The following is a 9435-nucleotide window of genomic DNA, read 5'->3' as shown; positions in this document are numbered from 1 at the left end:
TCAGCACGCTGGACTCGCATTCGGGGGGGACAAGGTTTCAAATCCATGACGGCCATGTTTCCCGTGATGTCCCTAAATCGCTTAAGGCAAATGCCCGGACAGTTCTTTCGAAAAGGCACCGCCACTTTCCCGCTCCATCCTTCCCTAATCCGTCTCTAAGGACCTCATTGTTGACCTGACGTTAAACACAAATCTCCTCCTCTTCCTCGTCCTCCTTCATGGGGACCACGGAATACCGCAATCTGGCTGCCCAGGTCATCACCGAACGACGTCCATGTTTCAGTCTTGGGACGTAAACTCGGTCTGAAGCTGGAAACTATTTGAAACTGGACTCACTCGAACAAACATTTTTCCATTGCTTCATAGTCTAGATTCTGTGGCTTCGGCACCATGTTTCCTTGTTAACGGGCGTTTGCATCACTTGCAAGTCGTTTTAGAATTCCATATTGCACTGCAATTCCCAGCTTATGGAGCTCCGTGTTGTTTCTGTGGTGACACAGTATGCGTGTGTGACTTAAGCAGTTCTCGTTTTCTTATTTTTTATCACAATCCTCTTCAATGACCGATCACTCAACATACACTTTCGTACTCTTTACGTGCATGGGGTATAAATCCTCGATACGGTGTCTATTGAAACGCCAAACACTTCGGTTACCTTGGTTACGGAAGCATCACTATACGAGCATCAACAATTTACCCACAATCGAACTCAAGTAGCTCCGACATAATGCATTGAAAAGTACGCGGAACACTCTTCTAATCACGACTGACACTTTCAGTGTACTGAGAACATTGTATAAGTGCCCTCGTGGTCAAACGCAACAGTGCAACATACAGACTTGGCTAGTATCAGCGTTTATCTTCAGGCATGCATTTGTCGCGACTTTTCCATGTTTTTGTCCGCATCCTTTACTATCAAACACAGGACAAATTTACTCGATCCACAGATGGCGCCAGCGACTTCTCTCGTTTAGATTGTTTTGACGTCTGCGGCGTCAGGTTGTGCATCCAGCCACAAAGTTAGGTTCTCGAAGAACTGACTCTCCTAGACGGATTAAACGCTACCTTGAAGAAGAAGAAGAAGAAGAAGAAGAAGAAGAAGCAGCGGAAAAAGAAAGAGAAAGAAAGGGTTTACTTCTTTACATCTTCAAATCATAGTGCGCTCGGATATTTCAAATCCGATATTTGAAATGGAAAGACATCCTGCTCTGTTCTTTTAATACAATGGCACGGAATGGGATCCCAGTGTAGTTAATGTTAATGTTGCTGAAGCTCATAAGAAACATTTATGACACAGGGCTGAAAAAATGTGGAAGTATCAAGGTCCATTAATAAAAATATCGAAGAAATTGTTACGTGCAAATTGTATTTTGAGTTTCGTAAGATGATGGTGTATGCACGAGGTCCGTCAAAGTGAAATGAGACTGTTGGAGTGACAGAACAACTACCTGTCACGCGCATTATCGCACAGATCTCTTTTCGATTTTCAAGTGTGGCAATTTCCATTGCGCCCAGCCAAAAAATGATGTAGTGTTCACAGTGTGACACAAAAGAGACTTATGCAGCTTATCTGTGCTTGCCAAAAACAATCACGAGTCGTCTTTAAAGTAGGACTCATCTGAGTTCAAAACATCCCCACTGATTCCTTCCACTGATCGAAACTTTTTCGCATGTTGCAAGCGCGCAGGCTTCTACGGCCCGTGCCAGTTTCAACAAAATCCGTTTGGTCATTAGTCCGCCCCCTTTCGAAACTAAAAAATACTATTAAAACTGATGTTTCTACATCGTATTTGCAGCCGACCTCTTCAGGCCGAATAAACCAGTTTAGTCGATTTCAAGAGGATGTCTGCATTGGAATTTGGTAACAAAAAATTCAGTAGCATTTTGTGTTTAGAAAAACGACCTTAAGCCTATCCTTCATTTGAATAGGTGACAGTCTAAATGCCACGATAACTTTCCATGTCGTCCCGTAAGCACAGAAGCTTCGATCATAGTATTTCTCGACGAGCACGTGAGTGTAGCTAAAGGCTAGTCTCCGCCTGGTGGCCGGTACATTGATTCGTTTGATAATCATCGATTTGATGAGTCTACATCTACATCTACATCTACATTGATACTCCGCAAGCCACCCAACGGTGTGTGGCGGAGGGCACTTTACGTGCCACTGTCATTACCTCCCTTTCCTGTTCCAGTCGCGTATGGTTCGCGGGAAGAACGACTGTCTGAAAGCCTCCGTGCGCGCTCTAATCTCTCTAATTTTACATTCGTGATCTCCTCGGGAAGTATAAGTAGGGGGAAGCAATATATTCGATACCTCATCCAGAAATGCACCCTCTCGAAACCTGGCGAGCAAGCTACACCGCGATGCAGAGCGCCTTTCTTGCAGAGTCTGCCACTTGAGTTTATTAAACATCTCCGTAACGCTATCACGGTTACCAAATAACCCAGTGACGAAACGCGCCGCTCTTCTTTGGATCTTCTCTATCTCCTCCGTCAACCCGACCTGGTACGGATCCCACACTGATGAGCAATACTCAAGTATAGGTCGAACGAGTGTTTTGTAAGCCACCTCCTTTGTTGATGGACTACATTTTCTAAGCACTCTCCCAATGAATCTCAACCTGGTACCCGCCTTACCAACAATTAGTTTTATATGATCATTCCACTTCAAATCGTTCCGTACGCATACTCCCAGATATTTTACAGAAGTAACTGCTACCAGTGTTTGTTCCGCTATCATATAATCATACAATAAAGGCTCCTTCTTTCTATGTATTCGCAATACATTACATTTGTATATGTTAAGGGTCAGTTGCCACTCCCTGCACCAAGTGCCTATCCGCTGCAGATCTTCCTGTATTTCGCTACAATTTTCTAATGCAGCAACTTCTCTGTATACTACAGCATCATCCGCGAAAAGCCGCATGGAACTTCCGACACTATCTACTAAGTCATTTATATATATTGTGAAAAGCAGACGCGGCGGACAAAATGGCTCTGAGCACTATGGAACTTAACATCTGTGGTCATCAGTCCCCTAGAACTTAGAACTACTTAAACCTAACTAACTTAAGGACATCACATACATCCATGCCCGAGGCAGGATCCGAACCTGCGACCGTAGCAGTCGCGCGGTTCCGGGCTGAGCGTCTAGAACCGCTAGACCACCGCGGCCGGCCACTGCGGACATTCAAGATTCCATACCTCTATTTATGCTGTATTGATGTTGTTTTACTTTTAGCTTTATTCGCGAATTTTCAGTAGTTTGAATAAGTTATTCGCGTTATTTAGCGTTCCGAACGGTTTCATTAACATATGGTTATGCATGCTGAAAAGTCTAGTAAATAGCTTAAGACAATGAAAGAAACAAGAGTTACCCGCAAAGTATCTTTACTGTCCTTCAAAGTAATCTCTGTTACGAGATATGTTGTAAGGCTGCTGGGAAGTATGCAGACGCTTTCTTGTATAATCTCTCCAAGCACCGTGATCACGCGCAAGGTCTGCCAAAAGCTAGCCTCTCAGGGATAATTTAAGACTGGGAAGCAAAAAGAAATCTGCTGGCGCCAGGCATGGAGAATGAGGGGGTTGAAGAGCAGTCACCTTGGACTGAGTGAGAAAGTCGAGCATACAGACGTTGCGGATATCGAACGACGCTTCACAATAGTGCTTCGAGCAAACCCACAAGAAACATTTCCTGACAGTTTCCAGTAGCCTTAGAACTGATGTGTTTTGTAGAAAATGATGATTGTGTGAAGTTTATTAAACGCAATTTGCTTGTAACTCCTGATCCTATATTTTCTGCGACCATTTACCAAACTTTTCAGACGCACCTTGTATATTTAATTAGATGCATTCAACTATTGACCTGGTAAGCCAGGAGTCTTAATGTAAATTGGAGTCCGCTATCTTTTCTGTTATTTTCCAATATATTAAATAATCAAGGCTGTCGGTGGCTAATCTTTATAAAATTAATACCGCATTCAACATTTCCTTTCAGACGCCCCTGGGTCTATAATGACACCTTCTGCAGATGTATAAATGAATTACATTTCAGTTTCTAACGTGTGTCACCGTAGAACGAGTCCACTAGTTCCATAGCAGATTCTGTTGGCCAACAACGAGACATCAAATTCTAATCTCCCTCCCTTCCTTCAAAAAAATGGCTCTGAGCACTATGGGACTTAACATCTGAGGTCATCAGTCCCCTAGAACTACTTAAACCTAACCTAAGGACATCACACACATCCATGCCCGAGGCAGGATTCGAACCTGCGACCGTAACGGCCGCGCGGTTCCAGACTGAAGCGCCTAGAACCGCTCGGCCACACCGGCCGGCCTCCCCTCCTTCCTTCCTTCCTTCCTTCCCTCATTGCGCGAAAGAAACGCATGGGAATTCATTAATTTCTGTGCTATTGTCAGTAAGATATGTTGCTAAGAGGCTTGCGCAGGATAGACTAGCTTGGACAACCTCATAAAACCAGTCCTCGGACCGAAGGCGATAAGAACAACAAAAATAACATCAACGGTTGTTAAGGAACATGAATTATTGGCCTCATCCAGCGGTAAACAAGTGTCGTCTTTCAATAAAATAAAGCAGTTCAGTGTGTAAGTTACTGTGAATGTTATCAATAAGATGGACCGAAACTTTTCGGTAATAGAATGAGCAGCACAGAGAAACTTGAGTTTCTCCTGTCGTATAAAATGTCGCTGCAACTTACGGGAACGGAGCTTGGTGACGTATTTGACAACCGCTGGAAATTCCACCGGTGAACGCCCAGTCATTTTCAGGCTAAAAATATAAGCAGAGATCTCTGTAACGAGAAATTTAACCTTCGGTACACGCGGTTACAGTTACTCACACGCCTTGGACCGATTTAGGATCTTTGATATTCAGGTAGTTCATCTTATGGTGAAATTGAAGCAGAAGTTCCTGTTAGTATTGGTAGAGGTTATACTTGACAACCACAATAAATTAGTAACTGGATCCTTTTACCTAGTTCCTGACTCGGATGATACAGTCTCATTTTTAAAAAAAAGTACTCCAGTCATGCAATTGTAGTTGGTGGTGACTTCAATTTACACTCGACACATTAGCGAAAATACATGTTTTCAGTTGATGGGTGGCATAAACCATCGTCAGAGACTGTACTAGGCTCTTTCTCCGAAAATTATCGTAAGCAAGTAATTCAGGAGTAAAGTGGACGTATAAATGTTTGAGAAAACATAATCCTGAGCAAGCAGGGATTAGTAGCCCTAAGGCCGTTGTAGCGATATTGAATACCGTAGCATCGAAAGCCACCAGAAATAAAAGCAAAATATTTCTGTTGAGAAAAAAGCAAATAAAAGTTCTCTTGACGCCTTCCTAAAAGACAGTCTGCGTTCCTTTTAAAACGGATACGTAAATCAAAGCAACAATATCGAGTGCAGTAGAGAGATTTATACCAATTAACTTACTGAGAGGTGGAAGTGATACCAAATAGTGCACAAAACAGGTCAGAAACTTGTTGCAGAAACAACGAAAAGCATGCCATAATTAAAAGAACGCAAAAGTTCCCAAGAGCGTCGGTATTTTAGAGAAGCTCGAACTTTAGCGCGAGCTTCAGTGCGAGATGCTTTTAGTGGTTTCCACAACGCATCTCTTGGTAGAAAATCCAGAGAGATTCTGGTGGTATGTGGAGTACACATGCTCCAAGAGACAATCTATATCTCCAATGTGAAACAGAAATGGCAGTGTTACCGATGGCAGTGCCTCTTCTGCAGTACTGCTGCGCCGTATGGGATCCTAACGAGATAGTATTGAGGGAGGACATCGAAAAACTTCAAGGAAAGGCATATGGTATTATCACGAGAGAGTGTTACGGATACGATAAGTTGTTGGGGCGGCAATCATGAAAACAATGGTGTTTTTTCCGTCCAGTGAGATCTTCTGACGAAATTTTAATCACCAAATTTCTTCTCCGAATGTGAAAAAAAAGTGCTGACGCCCACGTCCACAGAAGAAAATGATGATCGTAATATAATAAGAGATATCTAAGGTGGCACGAAAAAATTCAAGTTTACTTTTTTCCCAGACGCTCTTCGAGAGTGAACCGGTAGAGTAATAATTTTCTGGGGAAACTCATCATTTAGGAAGAAAGTATTGACTGTACAAGAACCAACAGCAAGAACAATCTGTAGCGTTCAGCCATGGACCTCATGTAGGCGCCGGCCGGTCTGGCCGAGCTGTTCTGGGCGCTACAGTCTGAAACCGCGAGACCGCTACGGTCGCAGGTTCGAATCCTGCCTCGGGCATGGATGTGTGCGATGTCCTTAGGTTAGTTAGGTTTAAGTAGTTCTAAGTTCTAGGGGACTGATGATCTCAGATGTTAAGTCCCATAGTGCTCAGAGCCATTCGAACCATTTTGTCATGTAGGCATCTCTTCAAGGATCTATAGATTTTAACTGCACCGCTACAATACGTTCTTTCGTTAGGAAAATTCGTCATAAATAATCCACTACAATTTCAGAAGAACAGTGATGTACATACCTACAACACTACAGGGAAAAATATCCTTTATTATCTGTTGTTAAGACTGTTAGTGGCTCAGACTGGAGTTCAATATGCAGCAATAAAAAGTTTTTCTCATTCACACAATAACATAAAATATCTGACAGGCAGCGAAGAAAGGCTTACATCTATTTTAAAATCGTTTCTCCTGGACAACTCCTTCTATTCCATTGACAAATTTGTACTTAAAAATTGGTAGAGAGTAAAAATGAAATAAATAAGTAAAAATAAAGAAAACTGTTTTCAAGTGTAGTTGCATGAGTAGGAATAAAATGATAACGTGTTTATCATGTATACTATTCTACCTATCGCTTGCACCTTGTCCCGCAGTTACGCAGGGTCAGCCATCGTTAATCAGATTTGGGTTCCTGCCGCCACCCCGTACCCCCTGGGATGGAATGAGTGTACCCCAAATGTCTGCGTCGAGTGTAATCCATGGAATAGTGCGAATGTGTTCTGATGTCTGCGAGCCGTGTAACTGAGGCGGGACATGGGGACCAGCCCGGTATTCGCCTAGCGGGATGTGGAAAACCGCCGAAAAACCACATCCAGATCCTCGTCGTTAATTCGCCGGGCGAATTCGACCCGGGGCGGGCGCGCCTACCCGAGTCCAGGAAGCAGCGCGTTAGCGGTCTCGGTTACCCTGACGGGTATACATATCTTGAAAATTGATTCGTTCCTCATAATTTCGATAAAAGGAAGGTTGAAATGATCTATGGAACATTTGAAACTTCCTGGCAGATTAAAAGTGTGTGTCGGACCGAGATTCGAACTCGGGACCTTTGCCTTTCGCGGGCAAGTGCTCTACCAACTGAGCTACCCAAGCACAACTCACGCCTCGTCCTCTCAGCTTTAATTACGCCAGTACCTCGTCTCCTACCTTCCAAACTTCACAAGAGCTCTCCTGCGAACCTTGCAGAACTAGCACTGCTGGAAGAAAGGATATTGCGGAGACATGGCTTAGCACAGCCTGGGGGATGTTTCTAGAATGAAATTTTCACTCTACAGCGGAGAGACGAGGTACTGGCGGAATTAAAGCTGTGAGGACGGGGCGTGAGTCGTGCTTCGGTAGCTCGGTTGGTAGAGCACTTGCCCGCGAAAGGGAAAGGTCCCGAGTTCGAGTCTCAGTCCGGCACACAGTTTTAATCTGCCAGGAAGTTTCATATCAGCGCACACTCCACTGTAGATTGAAAATTTCATTCTATGGAACATTTAATTAATTAATTGTGTGAAGGTAGGTCGATGAACCATTTTCCAGGCAGTTAAATGTGATTTGCAGGAGTACTGACGTCGTTGTAGAAGTAACCGTGAAGGAAGAGAGGGCTTGTATGCCATAATACTGTTAGGTTAAATACATAAATAAATGAAACAAATACTACTCATGATTGACACTTGTAGTTAAGCCGTTCCCTAGTTCTAACCATGGGATGACAACAGATTTTATTTAGAGACATGGTAATGGAGTTTTTTGTTAACAGAGGAATGGTAGGGGCTGTCAGAACTGCGAAGCACACGTCCGCGCCAGAGACACGTGTCCGCGTGCCGACCGCCCGCAGCTGCAGGGCTTAAATCAGTGTTTACACGAATTGGCAGGCTGTCAGCGGCGGCATGTCGGCGCCGGACGGCCGGGATCGGCGGCCGCTTTTTGCCGGCGACCTGTCCGGACCCGGCCGCGCCCCCGGCGATTATCTCATTACGGTCAATTAGCGGCGTGCAAAGAGACTCGCAGTGCAGCGCAGTGCCGGCGGATAACCCCAGCTATCACACCGGGAAGATGCGTCACGTGAACACGTGCGCCCGCAACAACACTCAACGGAGGCTGGTTTTGCCGGCCGCTGTGACCGTGCGATCCTAGGCGCTTCAGTCTGGAACCGCGTGGCCGCTACGGTCGCAGGTTCGAATCTTGCCTCGGGCATGGATGTGTGTGATGTCCTTAGGTTAGTTAGATTTAAGTAGTTCTAAGTTCTAGGGGACTGATGACCACAGATGTTAACTTCCATAGTGCTCAGAGCCACTTGAACCATTTTTTTGGAAGCTACTTTTCCTCGCGTTTCGGCGCTACCATTCACTGAACGAATTCTGTTAAGAAAAAAATATTTGTTTCAGAGCCTCAGTTGTAGTCAAAAATATTAACTAGTTCCCGTCACTTAATGATATCGAGGTCTGATTAAACACAAGATGAGAAAAGTCAAAACATTTTGTAAATGAACCGACTCATAAAACGGTTTCGCGGCTTTAAGCTGCATCTTCAGGCGAACCTACGTGGTAACAAGCGAATTACAGTGTCACCACTTTTTGCTGATATTAAAATTAGTAAAGTAATGTCTAAAGCCGGCCGGTGTGACCGAGCGGTTCTAGGCGCTTCAGTCTGGAACCGCGTGACCGCTACGGTCGCAGGTTCGAATTCTGCCTCGGGCATGTATGTGTGTGATGTCCTTCGGTTAGTTAAGTTTAAGTAGTTATAGGTTCTAGGGGACTGATGACCTCAGATGTTGTCCTATAGTGCTCAGAGCCATTTGAACCATAATGTCTAAAGCATACACAAAATGTTAAGAGATCATATGCATATCCATCGCTCTTTGTCAAAATTTACTGACCGAGCGGTTCTAGGCGCTACAGTCTGGAACCGTGAGACCGCTACGGTCGCGCGTTCGAATCCTGTCTCGGATATGGATGTATGTGATTTGCTTCGGTTAGTTAGGTTTAAGTAGTTCTAGGGGACTGATGACCTCAGAAGTTAAGTCCCATAGTGCTCAGAGCCATTTGAAGCCATCAAAATTTACTATTCACTGTCACTGCTAGCATGATCAGTAGCAGCACCCGCAAATTACAATGTGGAAAGAATCAGGTGGCAGTGTCTTACCAGTATGAGAGCAGGGATGTTTAGA

General features: G+C 44.3%; 1 non-coding gene across 1 annotated transcript; it reads right to left on the bottom strand.

The window, feature by feature from the left end:
* Nucleotides 1-7298: 7298 nt before the first annotated feature.
* Trnas-cga lies at nucleotides 7299-7373 on the bottom strand. The gene has a single exon. It is a non-coding gene; the product is annotated as a tRNA-Ser (tRNA).
* Nucleotides 7374-9435: the final 2062 nt, after the last annotated feature.

This window comes from Schistocerca americana, chromosome 2 (assembly GCF_021461395.2).
Source record: "Schistocerca americana isolate TAMUIC-IGC-003095 chromosome 2, iqSchAmer2.1, whole genome shotgun sequence".
Taxonomy (NCBI): domain Eukaryota; kingdom Metazoa; phylum Arthropoda; class Insecta; order Orthoptera; family Acrididae; genus Schistocerca; species Schistocerca americana.
Note: the sequence above shows the minus strand (reverse complement) of the source record. Positions and strands in the feature narration are given on the sequence as shown.